Source organism: Hemicordylus capensis, chromosome 4 (assembly GCF_027244095.1).
Source record: "Hemicordylus capensis ecotype Gifberg chromosome 4, rHemCap1.1.pri, whole genome shotgun sequence".
Classification (NCBI taxonomy): Eukaryota; Metazoa; Chordata; class Lepidosauria; order Squamata; family Cordylidae; genus Hemicordylus; species Hemicordylus capensis.
In genome coordinates, this window is record NC_069660.1 from 114,221,361 (window position 1) to 114,246,682 (window position 25,322).

Consider the following 25,322-nt stretch of genomic DNA (forward strand, 5'->3'; position numbering starts at 1 on the left):
TGACAGTTTAACAAAAGTGAATTTAAGATTTCCAATAAAATATTTCCTCAGAATATTATCATTGCTACGGAAGTCTGTTTTAGAATCACCTCAACAAAATGCTTTATCTTTCAGTGTTCAAAACAGCAGTTATTAGAAAGTTGTGAACACTTCTAAAAGACAAGGTTATTTTAATCTACTAGGCTTTGCATAAGTCAACTCTATTTTCTACCAAAGCAGTCAGTCAAACTTGTTTAAGAGTATTTTGCATTTTCAGTGGCAATTTTTCATTAGATTATTTTCTGTAGAAGAGGAGGCAGAATTGACTAAGGCTGCGATCCTAATTCCCCCCTCCTGGCAGTGGGGGAGGTGATGGCGGTGGGAGGGTAGTTAGAGCTGATTACAAAACAGCTCCTCATAGGAGTCTAGCAGAACACTACCCTTTCTCACCATGACACTGGCATGCTGAGCACAATCCTGTCATCCTGGCATGCTGCACTGTAGACAGGCAATTTACCTCTTAGCAAATGTCCTTCTGTACCTGACATGAGATCATCCACTTGTCTCCAAGGCATAGGCTACTCGTAGCAGGAGGAGGACAGGCTACATGAGGGGATGTGAGGAGAAGAGAGCTGCCAGATTGTCCTGTACAAAGCATGGGTGTCTGCTTGAGGTAAATAACTTGGAGTCCACTACTGGCATGAGGCTCATTCCATACAGTATAGCATAAAGAGGGAGAGTAGGGTTCTGCTTGACTCCAAAGAGGTGGTGCATTCTGTATGCACAGACATACAATTAGGGAAGAAGGATCATAGCCTTAGTCCATCTGGTATCTTCATTACTTACACTGAAGGCAGCCTAGATAGTTTTGCTGTCAATTCACGTTTTACATACTGATATTTCTTTAAACTCTTCTTTGGGTCTTAAGGACATTTAAAATTCAGATGTCTAGCAAATACTTTCTCATCTGATATTTTCACATTTAATCAGGCTGTAAACTGGGGTATGTTAAAAAGTGTAGAAACATGATAGTAAGAAGTTGAGTGAGCAGATGTATATTTACTTTTAAAAGTTTATATATTTTAAAAAGTTACAACCTGGTACATTTTCACTTAATTTAGTTCTGTTCTGTATTACTGAATTCAATGAAGTTAAAATGACCTTAAGATTTTCAATAGCATTTCATTTGGAAAATGGTTGAAAAAATGTAGACCATCATAGTAGTTCAGTCTTTATGATGTAGATCATCATAGTAATTTAGTCAGAACAGTGGTATACCACTCACTGTTTAAAAGAACCCCACAGAATAAACCTATAGTAGAGATACCATTAGTGAAAAATTAAAGCTCAGTGTCACATTTTACAATTTTTATCTGATTATTAAAACTTTACATTTCCTGTCTAGGATACCTAATTACATAAAAAGCATTATATCATGGCATGCTCAATAAAATAACAAAGTATTATAATGGCATGTTCAGTAAAAAGATACATTATCCAGCAATTTGAATGGGAAATTTCCATAATTATAGGGCATAATATCCAGTGTAACTGGTCTACTAATAATTAACAAAGAAAACAAAATTTCCATAGGATTCAAATTGCATTCCAATTATTGGATATTCATACCTGTGCCTTGGTTTTTTTATTAAAAGATCTAAAATTGATCTACCACATTGATGAAAACTCTTAGCCTGAAAAGGGCATAGAAAACTATCTGCATAATATATATACACAATCATTTCCTCAACTTTAAATAAAATTAAAATGCTCTGGCTGGAATAGTCTTCCTAGAACATGAGCTCCATGACTGGTGCTGGAGAGATCATTGGACTGAGACCAATGAAATGTGAGTTCAAAAGTCTCCACTAAACCACAACACTTGCTGGGTAACTTGGGCCAGAAACCAGCTCTTGTCCTACCTTATAGGGTTGGAAGACTCGGGGTGGGCATGCATGCCACTCCAGGCTGTTTGGAGACAGAACAAGATAAAAAATGTAACAAACTCTAAGAACGTAAAGAAAGCTTTGCGGGATCAGACCAAAGGTTCATCCAGATCAGTTACAGGGAAGCAATAGCAGGGAAGGGGCTTGCCCTCAACTCCTGCTTGTGGGCATCCCACCACCCTTCACAGCCTCCTCGTGCTCTTTCCCAGTCTCCCCGCCCTCCCCACAGACCCTCCTGGTATTCCCTCCACTTGCCCAATGCTGGGTCAAGAATTAAGGAACCCCACAAGCCCTCCAAACACAATATTGCCTGGAGCAATTGCCCCAGGATCTTCTGCTTCCTCATTGTGGAGTCAGGGAATGGCCTTCTAACATATCCAAAAGCACAGCTCTAGAAACTAGTGAGCTCTGTGAGTGGCCAAATGCCTTGCAGCATTTTGAAGTGGTGGAAACTTGTGTATATGCAGGTGCCACCTGAAAGTGGATACTCCAGGCACCAACCCTGCCCCCCCCACCATCAGTTGGTCTTCTTAGCCTGGACTGCACGGAGTGGGGAGAAGAGGGCTGAGACTGCAGGAAGGGGTAGAAATGGAGGCAGTGCTGATAGATGAAGGGATAGAGGCAACTGAGGGGAAGAAGAGGCATGGGAACTTGAGAGAGAGAGAAGGCATTGCTACTTTCTACATTGACACCTACAATGAACCAGTCCCAGGGCATGATTCCTTTGCTTGCAGCCAACCAAGGGGCAAATTTAGCATTAAATTGGCACTAAATAGCCAGCTACCATGTGCTGGTGTGAATGATGGAGATTTTGTTGTGAGAAGTAAACAACTTTATAGATTTTAGAAAACCATGGGCTGCTGATTGTTCCCCACAACTTTTAAAATTAACTTAGAGTTGAACTCACCTGCTGATCACTCCACTGACTGTTAGCTATGCCTATTGTTAATCTTAGCTCTGACGACCATTAGCTGTCTTGCACTCCATCCCATCAGCACCTGTGGGCACCAGTCAACACTGGCCTCAGTGTTCTCCATCTCTAAAGAGGAACTGTGAACGAGCAATTAATTAGTTGGCTGGTGTATTTTTTTAAGGTGAGATCATGAACTCCCTGATCTGTAGTTCCCAGAAGCAGGTTTTTCTTCTGTAGTGAACTGAGGATTTGATATGAGTTTCATCATTAAGTGATCATTAATTACATGGCTGCATTTGCACATAGCACAGAACTATGGGTCCAATGGACTCGGGTGGGTGCAAGGGTACAGTTGCACCCCCTGTGAATTAATGTTGAGTCTCTTGGAGATTGGCAGTAGTAGAGAGTAAAAAAAGGGTTAACTTTTCTCCCAGCCCTATTGGTTCTCCTGGAGTCTTGTGCTCCTCCTCCTCTTGGAATTTGCATATAACTGCAGAGCCAAGGAATCTGGCTGTTGGGCTTCCTCCAAGAAGGTAAGTAAAATATTTTGTAAAAACCAACCCTTTGCTGTTTGTTTGGTTTGTGTGTGATTTATTCCCCATGGTCAAACTACATTGTTTCTCTCTCCCTGCATGCCCACCATGAACTCTGTGTGTGTTGTGATTGCGAGGGAAGTCCCATCCCATGTGTGTGAGAGAGTTTTAAGCTTTAAATTAAAAAAATAATAATTCAAAACTGTTCTAGTGCAAACTTTTAAGAAAAAAACTCCCTATCCCAACAGTATACTTGTGAGGAAATTAGCCAGTGCAAAAGTATTAAAAGCTTTGAAAAGAATGGGGAGTGGGGGGAATGCTCTGACAAAATGGATCTGTTTTTGTTTCTGAAATAACACTGCTTATAACTCTAATCTGGTCTTTGCATGTGGGTTTCTTTTTCTCCCCCCGCCCCACCCTTATTAAAAAAAAATTATATGCTGCTTTTTTAGCAGCAGAGTTCTCAAAATGGCTTGAATAGCAAAATATGAGAAAATGGTTCTCTTAACATGTTTCCCCTTTTAAACATTACTATTTTATTTTATTTTGCTTTGTGCTTGTAACATGCTGCCCCACCAAAAGTCTATTTTTGAACACTTGCTTTAAAATAAGGCTTTGCAAATCAGTTCACAAGAAACTAATTTTTAAAACTCCCTTGCCCATGAAATGATTGGTTGTCTTTAAATTCTGCAAAGTTGGGGTAACTGCATATATAACATTCTGCTGTCCTAATTGAAATCAAAATGGTGGCTTTTCATTCTGCAGTGTATAGACATACATTATACATTGTATATATACTGCAGTATATAGACATACACACTATAGTTGGAATGAGAGAGAGGAGGAGGAAGACAGAAGGTGGTGAGAGGTGGGTGCAAGGCTATGTGTGGTGGCTCCCCAGAGGTGCATTATTTAATAATTTAAATAATTAAATAAGGTTTTAATTTCTCTCTAAAATGAGAGAAAGAGCAGAGAGGAGGAGGAGGAAGACAGAAGGTGGTGAATGCAAGACTATGTGTGGCTCCCCAGGGGTGCATCAGAATCTAATCTGGCCCACCATCAGATTTGAACTTGACACCCCCTGGCATAGTGCATTTGCAAGAGAGAGAAAATCCAAGCCCCAATATTTTTATATGGGGGGAAATTCTAGGGATGTGCACGAACCGGTTCAGAGGCGATGTTGGAGGCCTCCAAACCGGTTCGGAAACGGACCGGTCCGGCAATCCGGCACTGAGGGGAGGGTCTACCTTTAAGGGTGTGGGGGTATAACTTACCCCTCCCGCCGCTCTTCCCCCTCTGGCGCTGCGTTTAAAATGGAAGTTTTTGGGGCAGCAGCGTTCCTCCCTGCCGCCCCTGCCTCCGTCATTGCCCGGAAGAAGCTGTAATAGAAGCACACATGTGTGCGTCGTGGCGTGCCTGTGCTTGTTGCCGGCGCGCGTGCACCACATTCGTCACACGCAGCGTGCGTGTGATGTATGCGGTGTGCGTGCACACGGTGGTGACAGGCGTGCGCGCCGCACGCATGCGTGCTTCTATTACAGCTTTTTCCGGGCAACGACGGAGGCAGGGGCGGCATGGAGGAACGCTGCCACCCCGAAAACTTCAATTTTAAACACAGCGCCGGAGGGGGAACAGCGGTGGGAGGGGTAAGTTCTACCCCCCCACCCTTAAAGGTAGACCCCCCCATGCCGGTCCGGACTGGTCCGGACCCATTAACATCCCTAGGAAATTCCTGTTGCACCCCCTGTAATTTCCTGCTGGATCCACCCCTGAATGGACTCACAGTTCTGCCCGCCAACTCCCACCTCCGCCCCTGCTTTTGTGCTTACCTTCCTGCATTTGTATGAAACCCACAGGAACTGACCTGTAGTCAGGGAGACTGCAGAGAGGAGGGGAACATGGCTGTGCTGCAGGCTTCCTTCTGGCATGAAGGACAGCCCCAATAGCCAATCACAGCTGAAGGAGCTTTCTCTCTCAACTCTGGTTACAGCTAACACAGCCTGCAGTTTCAGCATTTGGATATAATGCTGGTGGCTGCAAAGCTCAGGTAAGAGCAGCGAAACTCACTACAGACCAAGGGTTCACATTGGAGTTTGGGAAGGGAAACTCAGGTCACTTTTCTGATGGTACAAGGGTTTCACGAATTCAAATGTACAAGAAAGTCAACCTCAAGTTCATTCATCTCCAGTTTCCCCCACGTGTGAATAGAGCCTATATATCACTTTATTAGTATGTAAATTTGGTTTGGGCAAAGAAAATGTCAAAATGGAACCAGTTAGTTTGTTAAACAGTGAAGCACTATCTGAAGAGCAATTATAGTCCTCAGAACCTCATGTACCATTAGCCTTGTTTTTTCTGATTATATTCAGAGCTGAGCTGTTTTGAGTGTGTGTGAGAGAGAAATGTTGCATGTCTGATGAGAAAGCAGTGATCAAACCACTAAAGAAATCGCATGAAAGTATTTATTGTTTCTCCAAAGCCTAATCCCAGTTCAAACAGAGCTGTTTATAAGCCCCCAAACACTAGGCCAAGGTGCCAGTCACATGGTCTGACAGAGAGTATATGAAAGGGTTATGGTTTGGCTCAGTTGTTTGGAGAGCTTCCCCAAACTTGGTCAGACCAAATCAGGCACTGAACAACTTCTTTGCACTGAGCTATCACACCTGTTATTCCTGTACAACCACAGTACATTCTGTGTTATGATTGTGTAGAAGATTTTACACTGTCAATTTATTTTGCATTGCAAGTTTATAATGGGAAAATCCAATAATTACCTAATCCTCCTTGCTTGTAGATATATATTGTTAGAAATTATTAAACTATGTAAATTAGCAAAGCAAATATGAAGGAAAACAATGATCGCATGTAGCATAGCTAATTGGCTACAATCCTACAGCTCTGTACCTTCCTTCTGCTTCTCTGCCTGGGCTATACTGCTTGCTCATTCTCTAGATTTGTGGCTATATTTCTACCATACTGATAGTAATAATCACCAAGAAGGGCAAATCCAAATACACTAAGGGAATAATAAACTAATAATAATGCTTTAATGAGTGTTTTGGGGATTGTTACAAAGCAGCCATAGAGAAAAAGCTGATGGTGCAGAATCTTAGAGAGGAGCAAAGTAATATTAGACAGTTGAGGAGGAATTCCCAAGCTCTGAAATGGTTTGCAGCGTGGCTCTAGGGCTTCACGGTCACTTGCGTCTTCACTATGGTGACAGGTTTGTAGACAGGGAACACTTGAGGAGAAACTCTCCAATTAAATTTTATGTGGGGAGAGGAAAGATACTTCGGGGGAGAAAAATATTTGGGGGGATTGAAGATAGGGGTTATTCATTTGGAGGGGGAGTTCCGTTAAATGAGGGGAGCGACTACTCAAATACTTAGTGGGAGATCTGTGTTCCTGGGTGGTGGTGTGGTGGGAGGAGAAAGGATTGATGCTAACTAACATAATACTTGCTGGAAGGCAATGGAAGCCCACTAACCTCAGTAAAAGAATATCTTAGAAGATGTAGTAACTTGTGCTCTTACCAGGTAGGGAGCATTTTTGCAAGAAATAATTAATTTGTGAATATATAAGAAAATTGTTATCTTGCATTCACTCTTCCACCTTGAAAAACCAGTCATAAGATCCTGAAAGTCAAAACTTGCTGCTTAGTTCTAGGGTAATTTATGATATAGGAAAGACTTTATATTAAACTTCAACTCATAATCTAAGTGTTAACTACAATCCTGTGCACAGTCAGGTTGCTTAAATCACTTAGAGGTCAATTGGCTTTAAGCAGATTAATGGTGTGCAGGACTGCAGCCTTTGTTCTTTAACACAGCTGTTTTGCTATCTCCTATTTAGGGTTAACTTGGTAAAAAAATAGTTTGTGTATATAACAAATATAGTTAGGTCAATTTACAGCTCAAGAACAAAAACATGCATCCATCCTTAGTGTGTGTGTGCGCGCTTGCATGCATGTGTGCGTATGCATGATAAGAGCATTTAATATATATTCCACTAATACCAGCAGTACCAGTGATACTACTTCCAATAGCACCATTTACAACAAAATTGAGATGACCAGACATGTCATTTCCCCCCAGGACATGAGAATGTCCCTTTCATTATTACATAGGAAGCCACTCCTCAACTTAACTCCAGTTTCAGATGGATGTTGAAATTGTGCCCTCCAACCATTTCTGATACTGTTCGAGCTGAAACTTCACTTTGCTTATCAGAAGGAAATCCAAAATAACATTTTCAAAATGAAGTAACCTTGCCAAGTTCCTGAGCATATCTAATTTCAAATTTCTAGGCATGAGATACGAATTACTGGATGTCCCAGTGAGAGTCACACTACAGCACTAAAATAATGTGACACAGAATACTCCTGTTCACAAAACAAGCTGCTTCTCCATGATAAACTCTTTGAAAGGCAGTTACTCCTTCACAGCATAAGTACAAGTTGAATATTAAAGGTTGGGGAGATTCGGTGGTTTTTTGAGGGGGTGGGTGGGTTGGTTTTTCTTTTAATATAAAATGAAATTGCACAGGAAGGGATAGAACCAGGAATTTCACTTTAGGGACTGTTTTGCGTATAAATCTCTGTAGTTTTTGAACAAATGTAATTGGTGGGAAGCTTAATTATAATTTCCATAAAAATAAATTCTCGAGAAATAATTCTGTGTGTTTGTGTAAATCAGTTTCTTCATCTGTATGGCTGAATAAAGTCACTGGCATTTGGGTGTTTTTCCAGGAACCAAGCTAAAAACATCACAGCCTCCTTTTTTCTGCTCAGAAAGGCTGACTGGGACATAGGATTCTGTGAACTATCTAGTCCTTTGGAAGCTAATTACACTCAGCTCCCTCTTTGCCCTCTTCCCTATTATCAAGTTTTTAAAAAATCAGACTTGGGATGCATCTTTGAGATTAGCACACTACTTAGTTTAAGGGGAAAGAAGCAAGTTATAATTAGGCCTTAGTCTGTCTGGTTTGTTATTTATTATTTATATTGATACCCTGCTCTTTCTTCAAGGAAGTCATGGCTGGATCATAGGTACAGGTATGTTTCAACCATCTACAGATAGAACTTTCAGAACTTTTCACAGCAACTCAAACTGTGCTTTTTACTGGAATCATTCCACACATTCTCCTTCTGGTTTCCAGGTCTACACTGGTCAGGTGATGTTCCAATGTTATGAAGTCCTAAGGTCACATGCTACACATTGTGTTAAGACTCTCATTATAACCCTCTTCATACATTTTCAGAAAGAAGCTGTATGCCCACCAAACGTCCCAGCTGGTATGTCACTCACGGTCGTAGCATTTGTCTGATGAGGCGAATACTGTAAGTGTGAGTAAGGGTGTTTCTGTGATCAGCATGTTGAACATTCATATGTCAGGAGAGAAGCATGTCACTGGATTGCCCCTCCCCCAACATATTCACTTTAATCTTCTGGCTAAGCTGAGGCTCTTCAGCTGTCTCTGGACAACTACAGTCATCCCTAGCCAAGCGTGGGTTTCCCAATTGTGGTTCTAAGTATCCGCAGCTGGAAAATTACGGCAGGTCTTGCCAACCACAACCTGAGTATCCACAGTCTGGTGAGGTTTTTTCATAATTTGGGGGGATTTTGCAATGGGAGGGCTTGAGGTGATTTGGGGGGCTTGGGGTGAGTTTTGGGGTAATTTCCAGGTGTTCAGGAGTGATTTCCCCCCCTATTTTTAACAGTAGTTTGCTGACTTTTCGCAATTCCCCTAACCCCCTGTTTCCCATTGGTTTTAATGCCTTGTCAACCATGAATTTGCCAACCGCGAGGTCTTCCCAGAATGGAACCCTCGCGGTTGGTGAGGGATGACTGTACTATTACTACAGTCACAAACGTGTATATACCACTTTTGAACAAAAGTGCTCAAAGCGGTTCAAAAATCAGGTGTGCACAGAGCTCCCAAATCAGTGTAGGAGGCTTCTTCTATTCTAATGTCAGTCATGTGAACTGCCTTATTGGAGGGCAGAGGTAACCCACCTGGGCTCTGCATCTGTTGTTCAATTCCAATTATCAGCAGCTGCCTCCTCCGCAATGTGACCACTCCCAAAAGCTGAGTGACTCACCTGCAGCTAATCCCCACCCATTGTGTCTTTAGGCACAACTAAAAGTGCCCTGTCAAAACCAAACCCCTATTCAGTCAGAAATCAAACTGTAGGAAAAACTAGCCCTATCCCCTTGTCCTTTCCCCCTTGCTTTCTTGTTTATTTGCTTGCCTGCCTGCTTGCTTCTTTAGGAAAGAAAAAGAAGTTTGCTGCCTCCCCTGGTCTGACCCTTGTCTTCTCAGGAGCGGCTTCCAAATTCTCAGGAACATTAGTCTTTTTCAGGGGCTTCTACAGTTACTGAAAAGATTACAATTCCCAAGAAACCTTGCACCTTTCCTAGTAAAAAAAGTAAGGGGAAGGGAAGTGGAAGCACTGAAGCCTTGGATTCCACTTCAAATCAGGCTGCATTAAATCAGCTTGGGCCCTCAAAGCACCAATTCAAATTGAGGGGCCCTTGATGGGAACTTGCGAATTGAATCTGAGGAGCTTTGTGCACTCCTAAGACAGGTAGCCACTAGCTGTCCCATAGTATGAGCTTTTGGATCCTGGAATGATCTTAAGCTGCCTTGACACTACAGCTCATAGAACTCTGCTATTAGCTTGCAACACAAAGTTTGCAACTCTAATAAACTGAAACTTTGCACTTTCTAATGCTCTCATTCTTTGGAGCTTAACAGATTTTGAAAGGGATGGGTAGGCATTACTTTTCCTAGTTCAAGGATGGCAAAACGGAGGTTGTGAGTAGCTAAGTGACTCACTCAAAAGGCACACAGTGGGAAATGATTCCAGGCAGCTTACTTGCCGTCCCCTTGCTCAAAGCATTATAGCACTACTCAGTTCCATTAGAAGATACTATTAGATGTCAGAAAGGAACAACAAGAGTGGAACAGCTCTCCTCCTATTCACGTGCAAGGCATACAGAGTCAACCTCCTTCATTTGCTCCTTCCTCAGGGGGTCCATCATCTCTTACCTCCTGTTTGGCAGACCCTACACTAAGTAATGTTGCACAGTTGGAAAAGAAAAGGGGAAAAGCTGGAGAGGCAAAAGACTGCTGTACTTCTAAAGAAAGGACGACTATCCCTCCTTTTAAAAAAAATTGTTCATACTCTTAATTTTGGAAGGATTTTTCTCATGTTCTTTGTCAAAACAAAATCTATTGATAATGAAGCAGGAAAAAAGGCAAAAAAGAGAGAAATATTTGCTTCCTAGGAGAAGACGGGAACTGTTTTTATGAGTAACTTCAGTCCATATTTAAAACAGAATAAAGCAGAATAGCTTATATAAATCTTTTTTCCCCACAAGGAGAGAGGTTACCACCCAAAAAAGCATTTTGCCTCCATCTCATGGGTGTCTATCCCTAAACAGCTGTTCTTCCTAAAAACAATGGCCAGAGGATCCTACTTGCTTCACAAAATGGTGGTAGGGATGTGCACAAGTTGCGATTTGAACAGCGATTCACAGCACATCCCTGGCACCTTTAAAAGAGAGGAGAGCAGGTCCATATCTGCATGGATTAAAAGAGAGGAGAGCAGGTCCATATCTGCATGGAGCCCATGTTTCTGCCGCCAGCGGCACACAATGAGAGCGGGGGGTGGTGGTGCTGTGGGCGCACAATGAGAGCTGGGGGGAGCGCTGCCGATACAGGAAGTGGTGGCGAGTGGTGGAGGAATAGGTATGGACCTGCTCTCCTCTCTTTGAAGGATGCTGGGGATTTGCCAAATTTCCCAAATTTCTGTTCAAATCGCGATTCATGCACATCCCTAAATGGTGGCAATATTGCCAGCAGCCTGCAAAGGAAGGAAGAAAGAGCAACTACTTTTCATCAACAGCAGTTATTGTTTCCTATTCAACAGCCCCTATTATAGCTATAGTCACTTCTGTCAAATATAATCCTAATGTAACAATGACAGAGAATACAAAGGCACCTCAGATAATTGGGAAGAAGTGGTTCACCTACCATATTTATTGTATGCTAGAAGGAGTTTAGTGGCATCTAATTTACGGACATCATACATTTCATTATTTATTTATTTAATCATATATCTCTACTGCCTGACATGTGTATCCCTAGGCGATGTACATAAATTAAAATACAACAAATATAAAAACAGGATGAAATTATAAAAACAAGTATGACATAAAACTGATTTAAATTTAAAGCCTGAGAAATCAGGTGCATTTTAAAAACATCCAGAGATGGAGAAATTCTAATTTTAACAGGGACTGCATTCCAGAGTACTGGAGCAGCCACAGAGAAGGAACAGTCCTGAGTAGCCACCAGATGGGCAGGTAGAAGCTGTAACCTGACCTCCCTAGATGATCTTAATAGGTGGAAGGTCACATGACAAAGAAGATGCTCTATTAAATACCCTGGACCCAAGCTGTTAAGGGCTTTATAGGTAATAACCAGCACTTTGTATTTTGCTTGGAAACATAGCAGCAGCCAGTGAGTTCTTTTAAGATCGATAATATCCCAGAGACCAGTTCGGCTGCCACATTCTGTTGCAACTGTAGTTCCTGGACTACATACATGTCAGCCCCATGTAGACTGCATTACAGTAGTCAGACCTGGAAGTTACCAGCATATGTACCACTGTTTTAAGGTCATTTTTCTCCAGAAATGGGCGGAGCTGACGTATCAGCCTAAATGGATAAAAAGTGCCCTTGGCCGTTGCCTCAGCCTGAGAGACCAAAGAGAGTTTGGAATCCCAGAGCACTCCCAAGCTGCATACTTTTTCTTTCTGGGGGAGTGTAAACCCATACAGAACAGGCAAATCTAAACCATCTCTAGAGTTCTGACCCCGCCCCCTACAGTCAGTACCTCCATCTCATTTGGATACAATTTCTGTTGTTTATCCCTCATCCAGCCCTTTACTGCCTCCAGGCAGGCATTTAGGGAAGTTATGCCATTACCTGATGAAGTTGATAAGGAGAAATAGATTTGGGTGTCCTATTGATAACATCCTGCACCAAATCTCCTGATGATCTCTCCTCGTGGTTTCATGTAGATGTTAAAAAGCATTGGAGACAGTACGTAGCCTTGTGGAACTCCATACATTACCTCCCACTTTGCAGAGCAATAATCTCCAAGCAACACCATCTGGAATTTGCTAGAGAAGTAGGAAAGGAACCGCTGTAAAACACCAGCCCCACCCAATCCCACTTCCCTCAGGCTACCCAGAAGGATACCATCATTGATGATATTGAAATCTGCTGACAGATCCAAAAGGATTAACAGAGTCACACTCCTCTGTCAATACCCACTTGGAGATCATCCATCTGGCTGACCAAGGCAGTATCTGCTCCATGGCCCAACCAAAAGCCAACTTAAAATGGGTCTACATAATCTGCTTGCTCCAAGACTGCCTGTAGCTGAGAGGCTACCAACCTCTCAATCACCTTGTCTATCTATGGAATATTGGAGCTAGGTCTATAATTGACTAACTCTGAGGGATTCAGTGCACATTTCTTCAAGTAAGGTCTAACAATCACCTTCTTAAGGCAAGGAGGCATCCTGCCCTCAGAGAGACATAATACATACCAGACCTTATCTGACAGTAGTACTGGCAGATGAAATGAGCTGTGTTGGACAAGGGTCAAGAGAACAACTGGTAGGTCGTACAGTCCAAAGCAGCTTGTCCACATCCTTTGGAGTCATAAACTGTAAATAATCCAATCTTATCCTTTAAGAGGAGTTTCTGAACACCTCCCCAGTAGACTCTGTAATAAATGTGGAATCCAGTTTAGCCCAAATACAAGATATTTTATCTGCAAAAAAAGTAATTAAAAATGCCACAGCAGGTGATCAAAGGTTCCAAGTTTGAGTTCAAGAGGGAGGGGGCATGTACTAGCCTTTTCACAATCCTAAATAACTCTGCTGGACATGAACTTGTGGAAGCAATGTGGACAGAAAATAAGTGCTTCTTTGCCACCTGTATTGCCAGAGCATAGGTTATCAAATCTGCTCTGTGTTATAATCTATCAGATTCACATCATAACTTCCTCCATTTGCACTCTAGTCATCTACCTCGCCACTTCAGCTCCCATAATTCTTCCAAATACCACAGTGCCAATTTTGAACCAGGTCACAGAGAATGCTTAGGAGCGATTGTGTCAACTGCGTGAGAAAAGTGAGATTGTTTATTCCATGTTTGCACCTAAGCATTGAAAGAATCATCAGCAGAGTCAACTCTAAACCTTTCCAAGGCTTCTTGAAATCCCACTGGAGCCAATAACCTTCTCAGGTAGACCAGCCTAATAGGTCCTTCACTCCTAAAGAGATGGGTTGCAGTTGCATAGCCTGCCTTATCTCATTTTCTCACATAGTTGCTACTGGATTCTGTTTAATATAATATAGTTCAGTAATTAAATACAAACATTTGCTCACTGCAATATTTTCATGGCATCTATGAATTATTTTGTTCATAAAATGTTGTCATGTAATGGAAATTTGGGAAAACAAGTTACTTGTGACACCCCCATCATCTCGCTTCAGTTTCTTCCTGCCTTCAGGGGCGTAACTAATGGTAAGGCAGGCAGGGCACGTGCCCTGGGTGCCAGTTGCAGGGGGGCGCAATGTGCAAAATTATTTTTGAAAAATTAATTAATTATTATTATTTTTTTTAAAAAAAAAAAAATTTAATTCCCCACCCCTAGCGGGGGTGCTACTGCACTGCCAGACGGGTCCGCTGCTTACCACTGCCACCGTGCCACCGCAGCCCATCCCCCTCCACTTGCGCAAGATCGACACCCCTTTCCTGCTCTGCCGATAGACGAGGTGCATTGGGACCTTTCATGACGGAAGGAGCCAGTTATGATGGTAGAGACTCTCTCCGCCTGTTTCTCCACCCCTCTCACCGCATCCCTCCAACCGGCTTGTGGGAGCGGCTGCTGGAGTCTGGGCAGCCGGAGTGCACACACACCCCCCCCGCAAGCGCTGAGGAGGAGGAGGAGGAGGGGGGACCCTTCTCTAGGGGCTGTGTGCTCTCGGCAGGATGCTGTTGCGCCAGCTACTGCCCGCTAGGCTGCGTTCATGTGCAACCTCCCCCCCACCAGCTGGGGCTAGCGAGCAAGATTGGCTGCTGGGCTCCCAGCCCTTGCTCCTTTCCTTGCCCAAGAGCAAGGCTGTGCTGCTGGCTGTTTCCCTCCTTCCCTCCCCGTGGCTTGGTATAGCGACAGAGGGTGGGTTAGCCGGTGCAAGGCTGGAAACCAGCTGGGGACGGCACGGATGTCGGTCTCCAGGTGCTGCGGAGGCGACGGCGGTAGACCTAAGCATCCTTTGCAGGGCTGGAATTGGAAAGGTAAACGTGTGTGTGTGTGTGTGTTTGTGTGTTGTGCATGTAAGTAAAGTACGAACATCCCCGGCAGGGGGTCAGGCGGCGTTCACATACACAGCCAATGCTGAGCGGCAGGAGGTGCTAAACTCCGCCTCCTTTAGGCTGCATGGGAGAATGTTGGTTGACCCCGAGGCCGTTGCTATTATTAAGACTTCTTAACGCTGAGCTGGTGCTGCTGGAAGCAGGCGCTTATTTCTGGTCTACTGCTGCCTTTCTTGATTGGCCTCGCCCAAAGGAAAGGGGAAGGCGGCATTTGCGCGTCGTTTGCCTTTCCATCGGTGTCTGGAGTTTTAAGTCAGACAAAGCGGATGGCCATGGAAGGATTGGCATCTGGCTTCCATTAGCTTGGGTAAGGTTTGTTCCTCTGAGTTGTTCTGGCCACTGGTAGAGTGGAAGGAGACTTCACAACATTTTCCCCCATAGCGGAAAGATGTGCTGCAGTTTACCCCTAGCCCTGCCCGCTTCCAACGGGTTGTTTGAGTCACAGCTCGCAAAGGAAACAGTAGCTAACTTCAAAGTCTTGCTTTAATAGCTCCTCTCCTGGCTGGAGATAAAGAGAGTGCTGCATTTTGTATTGCAAATGCCTCTCCCCCGCCCCTTAGTAGTGCTAGATTTGGAAGGACTGAGGCTGTAAAAACTCCAAGCGTGGCAAGGGCTTATCCTTTGCATGTTGTTGTTTACGCGGAAGTAAAGATTTTTTTGTCGAGGGGACTACGACATATACTACCAAGTAAGTGTGGGACACATATTGCCAAGAAATAGGTATGCAGCTTTAGTGTGCTGCCTCTTCTCATCATGACTCCCTAGAGAGTTTTCTTGAGTTGTTTGGATGCAGCCCTCCTCCGCAGCACCTCTGCTCTGCAGGAAGCGAGTGTCTCTTCCCCACCCCACCCCTTTCTAGCCTCTGTGTGTGTGTGTGTGTGTGTGTGTGTGTGTGTGTGTGAGTGTGAGTGTGAGTGATTGCAGCCCCGAGTCCTGCTCCCTGCTGCACCTTGGCTCTTAGAGCCGTCCGTTCAAGCAGGGAGGAGGATTGCACTCTCTGCAGCATGCTGAGGCTGGTGCTTGGCTTGTGCTTCCTCCGGGGTGGAGAGGAGCCCCTCGTCTTTCCTTTGCTCACTTGTATATACCCCATGTAATGTAAAGCAGTGCTGGACTAGGACCGGGGATGCGGGGGGGGGCGCAATTCAGTGCTTGCCCTGGGTGCTATTTTCTCTGGATACACCTCTGCCTGCCTTCTAATGTCTCCTAATGAATCTCAGTGTTGTATTTAATGCTCTAAAACTCTTTTTCTTTTTTCTTTTCTTTTCTGCATTTTGTTGTATGTACATGCATACATACATATATACATAATTTTTTTATGTTGCTCCAAGGAGCATTATATGGGTTTGCACGAACTGGTTGCAACAGTTCAGTTCAAATTCAGTCCAAACTGGTCCAGTATCCAAACCAGTTCAGTCAAACTGATCAGCTGGATCAATCGATTCAATGAACCAGCTCAAACTGATTCAGAGCAGTCCGCGATCAAACTTCTTGAACTGGCCCATTTCATGGCAGTCCAGTTTGCAATCGAACCAGTTCTGCACATCTCTACTCAAAAACTATTGTGGTATTTTCCCCCATTCATCTTCACAATATCCCTGTGATAGAGAGAGAGTTAGACTGGGTCATAGTATCCTACCTTGCAGGACATTTGTGAGGATAACAGGGTAATGGGTACCCAAGCCTTCTTATCACATAAAGCATTTCTTCACGCTTGCAGTGTCTGCAGATAAATTCTGTAAGCATGTTCAACATGGGAGTGAGGCTTTGGAACATGTCAGTGGTGTACAGTACATGGGTACATCCTCCTTTTTTAATGTCTGAAGAGGGCTAATTACTACTCTTGACGTGGAGCAGTTATTTGTTATTTGTTAATTCAACCACAAGGTTGCATTAGCTTTTTAAGGAGCTGCATCATACTGCTGGCTTATCTTTAAGTTGTGGTGTAGGTACACTTAGATTCTTTTCACCTAGATCCTTTTCACAAGTCAGTTCTGTACTTTGCATTTGAGTTTTCATTCTTAAATGAAACATTTCCCATTTATCTCATTGGGTTTGGATCAATGATCAAGTGTCAAGATAGTTTTGAATCTTGATTTTGTATTCTAAGATGCCTTGTGTCATCTGCAGATTTCACAATCATGCCCTCTAATTCATCACCCAAGTAGTCATTTATAAAAATGATGAACAGCAAAGGGCCCAGAAGAGAGCCCTGTGGGACATGGAGCTATTAATAAGATCTAGTTGGGTATGATAGTTCAACTAGCTGTGAATCCAACATTATTACCATCTATCTTACATTTTACTATCTTGTCAACAAGCATATCATGATACACTTTCTGAAATACTTTGCTGTAATCAAGATATGCTATGTCCATATGTTTCCACAGTATATCCACATGTTTTCCTATTAAACTAGTAAAACTAGTACCTCGTCCAAAAATGAATTAAAATGAGCATGGCATGACTGGTTTGGGACAAACCCATGCTGACTCCTAGGAGTCGTAATCTTTTCTCAGTTCTTTTCTTTTCTCAGTGTTCACAACTGACTACTTAATCTGTTCTAGTATCTTGTCAGGTATCAATGTCAAGCTGACCTATCTGTAACTTCCTGGCTCCTCCATTTTCTCTTTCTTAAAGGTAGTAACCAATTTGTCATCTGTATTGGGTCTATTCCTTTTGAACAAGTTATACAATTCTACTACTGTATTCCAATCATGAGTCCCATTCCATCAAGTTTCAGCAATATATATGAACCATATTTATCTTCCTGTTTCAAGATTCCAAATTTTTCCTGTTTGTTCCCCAGACACTGTGTGTGAGAATGTAGGCATTGGACATCTTGGGTATCAACTGCTACTGGTTTCCCCTGCTATAGTTTCTTGTGAATTTCTCAGCACCCCTTTTGCCATTCCGATTCTGCCTTTGTCAATATTAAAATGGCTTGTGACCTCTGTTGCCAGATTTGGCTTTTTAAAAACCAAATTTTGGGTTACTGCCCATTTGACTCATGAGTATACCCCTGAGGTTCTGGCTTAGAATATTATCAGGCAAATTATCCTTACATTTTATTGTAAAATCTCTGCGGACTCACCCTTCATATTATTTTTAGTAACCTTTAGGGCATACCCATTTTATAATTTAGAGTAAGGAAGGGGAGAAAACCAAAACAAAACATGTCTTCATGAAATGTGGTTATCATTCCAACGTTATATGCATAATAAATCCCTAAAAAGATATCTTTTTCATCCTGAAAGCTTGTGTAACATAACATACTGCCTGGCCCACTAAACAGTGTAAAAGTCTATCTTGCTTAGTTTATTTTAGAACTTTAATTCACACTGAGCTCGGCGCTCCATTTTGTCCCAGTGGGCAAGCTTTATTTTTAAACCTCCTTCTCACACTTATTAATATAATTCCCTCCACACCAGGAAGCCAGCCTTGGGGGAAGCCCGATTCTTTTGCTAATAATTTTGTCTTTTGCAGTTCTTAAACAAGTTCTGAATTACAATTGATTGCTAAGGAGCTTAGGTTTTGTACACTTAAAAAAAATCCATGTAAAATATTGTAGTAACAGAGAAGTGAAACTGTTAATTATTAACAGATCTAGGATTTACTGGTGGATGTAACCAGGGCATTAAAAACTGTATTATGCAAAGATTTGTCTACATTCTTGCAGCAAGCAAGCATAACGGCTTCTGCACAGGGAGGATACTATAACAATAAGGAATATGCTATAAGGAGTAGTGGTCAGCTGCTGTCTCAGCATGTTCTGTGATCTTGAGCATTACATTTTTCATATGTGAATGCCACAGGGTTATATCAAAATATAACCTGCATTTTTCTCTAGGTAGCTGCAAGGCTGACTTCAATAAAACAAGCAGTTCACTGAAAAAGGAAGAAAACCCCACTTTCTAAAACAGTTTGGTTCAGCTCCTTGATATCTCAGTAATATTGCTCCCACTGAATGGTAAAAAAAGAAGATTAAAAACACCAGAACAACAAAAAAAATCTAACAGTGACAAAAAGCACAAACCAGGTAGTAAAATGTGTAAGAAGAAGTACTTTTGTTTTGTCCAACTTTTATAGCAACCTCTGGCTTGCTATTCAAGTCATTTCCCTGCTGCACCACTAGGTGGCTAGGGTAGCAAGCATGAATTGTCCCCTTTGCTAAGCAGGGTCCACCTGGGTTTTCATTTGAGTGGGAGACTTCATGTGAGCACTGTAAGATATTCCTGTTAGGGGATGCAACTGCTCTAGGAAGAACATCTGCATGCAGAAGGTTCCAAGTTCTCTCCCTGGCATCTCCAGATAGGACTGAGAGGGACTTCTGCCCGTAACCTCAGAGAAACTGCTGCCGATCTAGGTAGACAACAAGATAGCCACAGATGGACCAATGGTTAGATGGGCCAATGGTCTGACTTGGTGTAAGGCAGCTTCCTATGTTCCTAGTCTGGCTTAAGGTAATAGTCTTGCTGCAGATGTGGAGTAATAACTATACTGTTGTTCCTTCTTTTTTGATCTGTGCAACTTGTGACCAAGCAAGCCATGTACTCTGGCTTGCTGGATGCGTGACAGTTTCCCTCTTTTTGCAATCCCAATAACATAGCAAAACCAGATTTATGGAGGTTTATGGTGAGATACAATACATGTTATAGTCTGAGCTTGGTTTGGAGAGTTGTTAGATGACAAGAGCTTCAATAAGAGAAGACTGCTAAGCCTGCAAGCTGGGGATTTGCATGAGCACAAATCCACCAGAAGCCTCTTTTCCATTTCTCCTGGGCAGCTACTTCAACTAAAGAGAAGTCAGTCTGAAACTCACTGTCCCAAACTGAAACAGAAACTGGCTTCTACTTTCCATACTTCCAATATATTGTTGAGACAGGCACCAGCTGTTGTGGTCGTCTGAATGTGTGAAGCGGCAGTTTTGTCACCCAACCATGGCTCCATTTTAGCTTGAAAACCTGAATTTGAACCCTCTGTTTGTAGTGCGTTTCACTGCTGAAATGACAGCTTTGCCATCCACGATTGGCACTAGCACCACCATGGAAAGCAGCCAGGCTGGGGATGGAATCAGGAAGGTTTGTTCAAAGTTGTGGACGAAAGCAGAGTTGGGGGTGTTCATGGGCCTCTGGACCTCTGGCCATGTCCAGTCACAACTGCAGCAGCTGTTCAGGAATAAGACCACCTTCAAATGGATCTCTAGGCAGAGGACACAGAGGGGCTTCCAATGCACTTGGGGCACAGTGTGAGGAAAGACTGCAGTTTCTGAAGAAGAAGTGTAAGGAGGTGACCACCCACAATAAAATGTCAGGAGTGGAGCCAAGGACCATGCCACACGATGAACAGCTGGCTTCAGTGCTCCTGAATCGGAGAGACTTAATACCTGGGAGCACAGCTGGGAGTGGACATCCCATCACACAGAAGAAGCAAATGGCAGCAGATGGCACCACTGAGACCAGCCCCTGACACCCCCAAGCCCTCAAGCTGGGGCGGGGGGGGGGGGGCGGTTCCGAAGCCCTTCAGGTCCGGGCTCCAAAATTACCTAGGTGTGCCCCTGTGGCTACCACTTCATCAATCACTGCCTCCTCTGCCTGTCCAGGTAGAGCCACAGCCATGGTGCCACATAATATTATGTCAACATTACAGGCTCAGGCCACAGAGGTTGTAAGTTGCTCAGTGCTGGCAAGCCAGTTACTTAGGTCTCCCCTTTCTGTGGAGCACATGTGTGAAGCTACTGCCACTGAAGCGTCCTGTGAAGAGAAAGTGTACAATGCAAAGGTGCTTGTGCAGGTTGTGGATGTCCAGAGACAGACACTGTCCACCTATGGTTTGATGCTACATCCAAATGGGGTCATACACTCTCATTTTATTTTCCTATCAGTTCTTTAGAATGCCCAAAGTAATTGAGACAAGGCCCTTCTCCATCCTCTGGGAATTTCCTGCTCTCTTATGCCTCTTGGCAGACCCTCTGCAATGATCTGGCTGTTGTACAGGCACTGGTGCTTGAGGGAGGCATCTGTGGCTATCTTGAAGCCCTTTGGATCCAACCCTATGGTTTGAGAATGTCCAGTTTTCAGTACCTGTGTGAGTCTTCTCTTGGTCATCGCTGCCCGAGTGATATTCTGCAAACTGCATTCCAGACATCCTCAAATGCATAAATGTAATGTCTCTACCAGTCCACAAGGTGGAGAGCGGGTGGCGGTGGGTGGGTTCGGCATTCCCCAAGCAACAATAGTTGTTCTAAATGCTAGAAGAAGAAGAAATCTCAGACACAGATACCTTCTTTAGGCAAAATATTGGATCCTGTACAGCACTCTGCAAGATAAACTGAAAAGGTCTTTGGGCAATAAAGTGATGTTGTTTCAAAAGGAAACTTGATATGAAACAACCACTTGCAAAACATGCCTCAGAGTGTCATACCGTGTTTCCCCGAAAATAAGACACTGTCTTATATTTATTTTTCCTCAAGAAGACACACTATGGCTTATTTTCAGGGGATGTCTTATTTTTATTAAGTGTGGTACAACAATCTACATTTATTCAATTATAGTTAAGTCATCTTCTTCTGGAACATCGTCATAACTTTCCAAACCCGGAAGTCCATCCTGAATTTCTTTAGACTCCATTTCCTTTAGAACCATTGGCCCCAATCTTTCATGTCGAGCAATAGAGTTCTCATTAAATGAGCAGCTCTTATCCATGTAACCTGCTCAGAGTGCATTGGCAACAACACTGTCAGTGATTTTATCCCATGAATTCTTCACCCAGATCACGACCTCTTGCAGGCTAGGTTTCACAAAGTTTCCACGCTGATTTCTTGACATTCTATTTTCAATGTAGTCGTTAATTTCAATACGCAAATGGTCTTTGAATGGCTTGTTTACTGCAATATCAAGAGTCTGCAGATAGGCAGTCATTCCTGCAGGAATCATTATTTGATCTATTCTTCTCTCTGCAAGGAAGTTCTTCATGTCTTTAGCACGGTGAGTGCTGGCTGAATCCCAGACTAGCAGACCTCTTTGGCCACCTCGCAAAACAAGTGGCAGCATTAAATCAAGCCACCTCCTTATAACTGCTTGTGTGCACCAGGCTTTTTCGGATTCAAGAACATAAATGCCGGAAACACGTTCAATCTTATCTTTCTTGCCCTTAGTGATGATAACAGGTGTGGCTTTCTTTCCATCCAGACAAATTGCCAAAATACAGGTAACATGTGTACTTTCGTGACCAGTGGAGGGAACGTAGATTGAGGAGGCACCCCTCTGTTCTATTGTCGTTTGGGCTCCTTGACCCACATATCCTTGACCCGTATGTGTAAGAAGGGAACCCTTACATTGGATCCTGTGTCTTCTACTTCTGAATTCCTCTGAAGGAACACATAGCAAGCATATTTAACAGCGCTGCACCAGAATCCCAAATGCTTTCTGTTTGCCACCTAACTTTAAAAACTCCAGCCCAATACTTTCTGTCTGATTTCACACATGTAAAAGACATGTATTTTGACCCTGTTTGAATATTACACTTTGAGCCGGGTCTCATGACCCGTGAGACCCAGTTCTGCAGGGTGAGCGGGGAGGGAGCCCTGGGCAGCCGGATCGGCCACCCACATGATTGCTGGCTCCATGACAGAGCCGGTGGGGGCTGGGGAGCTTGGGGGCCATGCGGCCCCCGCAAGCCCCAGTATGCCCTGCACAAGCACGCAGGGCATATGAGGGAGATCCCCGAGCTGTGAGGCTGCTTTTAAGTCTCCCGGTTGGGGGTCTACTCGTGAGTAGGCACAGTGCAAAGCCGCACCGCGGCTACTCACAATTCTAAAACCCAGGTTTGTGGAGCACTCACTCTGCAAACCTGGTTTTTAACCAGGGGGTCCCGAGCGGGTTACCTGTTCTGGAACCACCAGGCTCGTAGCCGAGCCTGGTGGTTCTCACATATAGCAAAAATCGGGCTCGGCTCTCCTAGCCCAATTTTTGCTAATCGTGTGAATGGCCCCATTGTCTTTTGGCCACAAGCACCTTAATGGTGTGCCATATCGCGGTGTTTAATGGCGGTGTTTAATTTTGTACACCGCCTAGAGATGTACATATCAGGCAGTATAAAAATATGATGAATAAATAATAAATAAATCAATCTCATGTTGAGTGCTGTGATTTATATGCTGTGGAGTTTAATGAGCTCGGATTGACCCATGCAAGAATATTTCAGGACTATTATCTGATCAGCCAAAGAGCCTATTTTCCCTCATTGTAAATGATAATGCTTATGTCATTAGCTGGTCTGTTTTAAACCTCAGCAGAAACTCTTATCATCATCTCCTTAAGTCAAGAATTATTTTCCTCTCTTTTTAAACTACCTGCTTCCTTTGTATATCTAGCACTGTGATGCTAACTGGCTCTTTTTGGTCACTGCCACCTCAGTAAAAAAAAAGGTAATGTGTCACATTTTTGACGTCTGACCTTCAGTACCTATTTACTACTGCATGGCAACATGTTGGGTTCTACTACTTCATTTCCTGCCTTCTGCTGTAATTGCTTTCTCTTGTTCACAACCTGGTAAATAATATATGTTCACATTAGAGTGTTTGTCCCTTTGGGGGAAACTTCTGTTCACCTCACTCCCCCCCCCCAACATGCTCCTGTGTGTGACACTATGAGATAAACAGTGTAAACAAGCAGATTTCAGATGGAATGATGGCCATTGCTCAAAGCCACAGTCTATTTGTACTCCTGGTTTACAGAAAATGAGATGATCTCCATCTGCAGCACTTGATAATTACAATGCTGCTTTCTGTTCTCTCATTCCATAAACATAAAGCGCATTGGGATGAATGCTTACATGCATTTTACAAATTGGGACACTGGAGTCCATGTAGTCTAGGCACCTGTTTACACAGTGAGTTAAGCAGAAATAGTGGCCTGTTATTTTAAGATAACCTACTTCAGCATTTCATTATTTTCACATTCAGAACCTGAAGTCAGTTGAATAAGTGAAGCCTGAGAAGATCAGCAACTCTGGACTTACCTTCCCATGATCTCAGGATAAGTCATTATGTAACTGAAAAAAGGGCTGTTATCTCTGAAGGTTGGAAGTCATAACAGGTGGAGAAACACTGTGACTTGTAAATGATGCAAGAGAGTCAGCAAGGGAATGTGGCTGAAACACTCTGGATTCCTTGCCTGTACTTCTTAGGAATACAACCTCTGAATGCTGATTAAATAAACAGGCCCCAGGTAATAATGCTGCCCTTGTGTGAGAATCTTGCTTCCATGCAGTTATTTTCCCCACTCTGCCCCTTCTCTCTGCTGCCTCCAGAATAGATCTTTCAGTGCCCCCCAGCCCTCAGGAACATTTTTTTTCAGGGCTTCAGGGACAACAGAAGGAAGAGGGGATCAGAACCATTTTTGGATGCAAACATTCTAGCATGTGAGCCGTGGTAGTCTGGATGCTACTCGGTGGGGCTGTTCACATGAGCAGCCCTACCTGGGCTTGCACAACCCTACATTTGCACAGCCCTACCCAGGCTTTCACAGCTCCCTTTGTCCTTGCACGGGCGTGTATGTGGAAGGGAGGGAGGGTAGATACTGGGATGGACCTTTCAACCCGGTGTCTACCCTCCCTCCCTTCCACACACACGCCCGTGCAGGACAGGTCCGGATCTGTCCTGGTGCTGTATGCAGATCTGCAGGTACAGGAATTGACATGAGGGGGAGCCCCCATTCTCCTGTCAACCCCATGGACAGCAGGGTGGCCATTCTTGGGTGATGGCAAGGGAATATATACATGTACACATGGGTTGGCATGCTGCCAGGGGGCACGGTTTCACAGCAGCTTCTCTGCAGTCCCCAAGACAAGGAGAGCAATCTCCGGGATACTACTCCCTGCAGCTGCCATCCAGAAAATATCCTTGCTCTATTTAGAGCACCCATGGCCTGACAACCCTGTGAGGGAGATGTTGGTGGCAGAAAGGAATGTTTTTCCATCTTGCAATATTTCAGATTTGTCTGGGAAATTCTCTCCCCTCACCTCTGATGGTCCTTCTCCTGAGTTGTCTGGGGGTGACCCTGTGGCCTTTCACTCTCATGCCTGGCCATTGAGACCTGGGTTAGGCAGCTGTATCCTTGAAAAAGGATCTTAGTTGACCCAAGACTGACCCTGGTGCCTTGATAATGAGCAAGCTTGTGGAGGCATGAATCCCCCAAAAGCGAAGGGGTTGGGCCCCGTTTCCTCAACCTTTCTGTGAAAAGAATAGAACATAGCTGCTTGGGAATCCCCTCTGGTGAGCTGTCTTTCAAACCCTGCCAAGAGCACCCCCACCCAAACCATTTGAATGGACGGTGTGGACAACAGGCTACAGCATGGACCCTATAATCCATTTAAAATTCCTGGGTTTGGTACAGCATGCCGCCGTATGCAGATCACCGGCATGGGTATCTCCAGAAGAGGGAAGCCCTGGATTCCAGTTGCCCCAGGATGGCGGCATGGGCAGGAGTGCACAT

At 43.8% G+C, this 25,322-nt stretch overlaps 2 long non-coding RNA genes across 3 annotated transcripts in view; one reads left to right on the forward strand and one right to left on the reverse strand.

The window, feature by feature from the left end:
• Positions 1-2,960, reverse strand: part of LOC128325387 (uncharacterized) — a 39,188-nt gene extending 36,228 nt beyond the window's left edge. Inside the window, exons 1-2 of one of the 2 annotated variants that reach the window (XR_008307415.1) lie at positions 2,833-2,960; positions 1,902-1,947 (exon numbers count right to left, since the gene is read on the reverse strand). This is a non-coding gene — a long non-coding RNA (uncharacterized LOC128325387). Of the gene's footprint in view, positions 1-1,901; positions 1,948-2,621; positions 2,726-2,832 lie in introns of those variants that run through there. The other variant, XR_008307414.1, reaches the window with a different exon arrangement.
• A 370-nt stretch (positions 2,961-3,330) lies between these two features.
• On the forward strand, positions 3,331-24,044 carry LOC128325388 (uncharacterized). Its single transcript, XR_008307416.1, has 4 exons — positions 3,331-3,371; positions 5,228-5,418; positions 8,631-8,709; positions 23,792-24,044. It is a non-coding gene; the product is annotated as an uncharacterized LOC128325388 (long non-coding RNA).
• Positions 24,045-25,322: the final 1,278 nt, after the last annotated feature.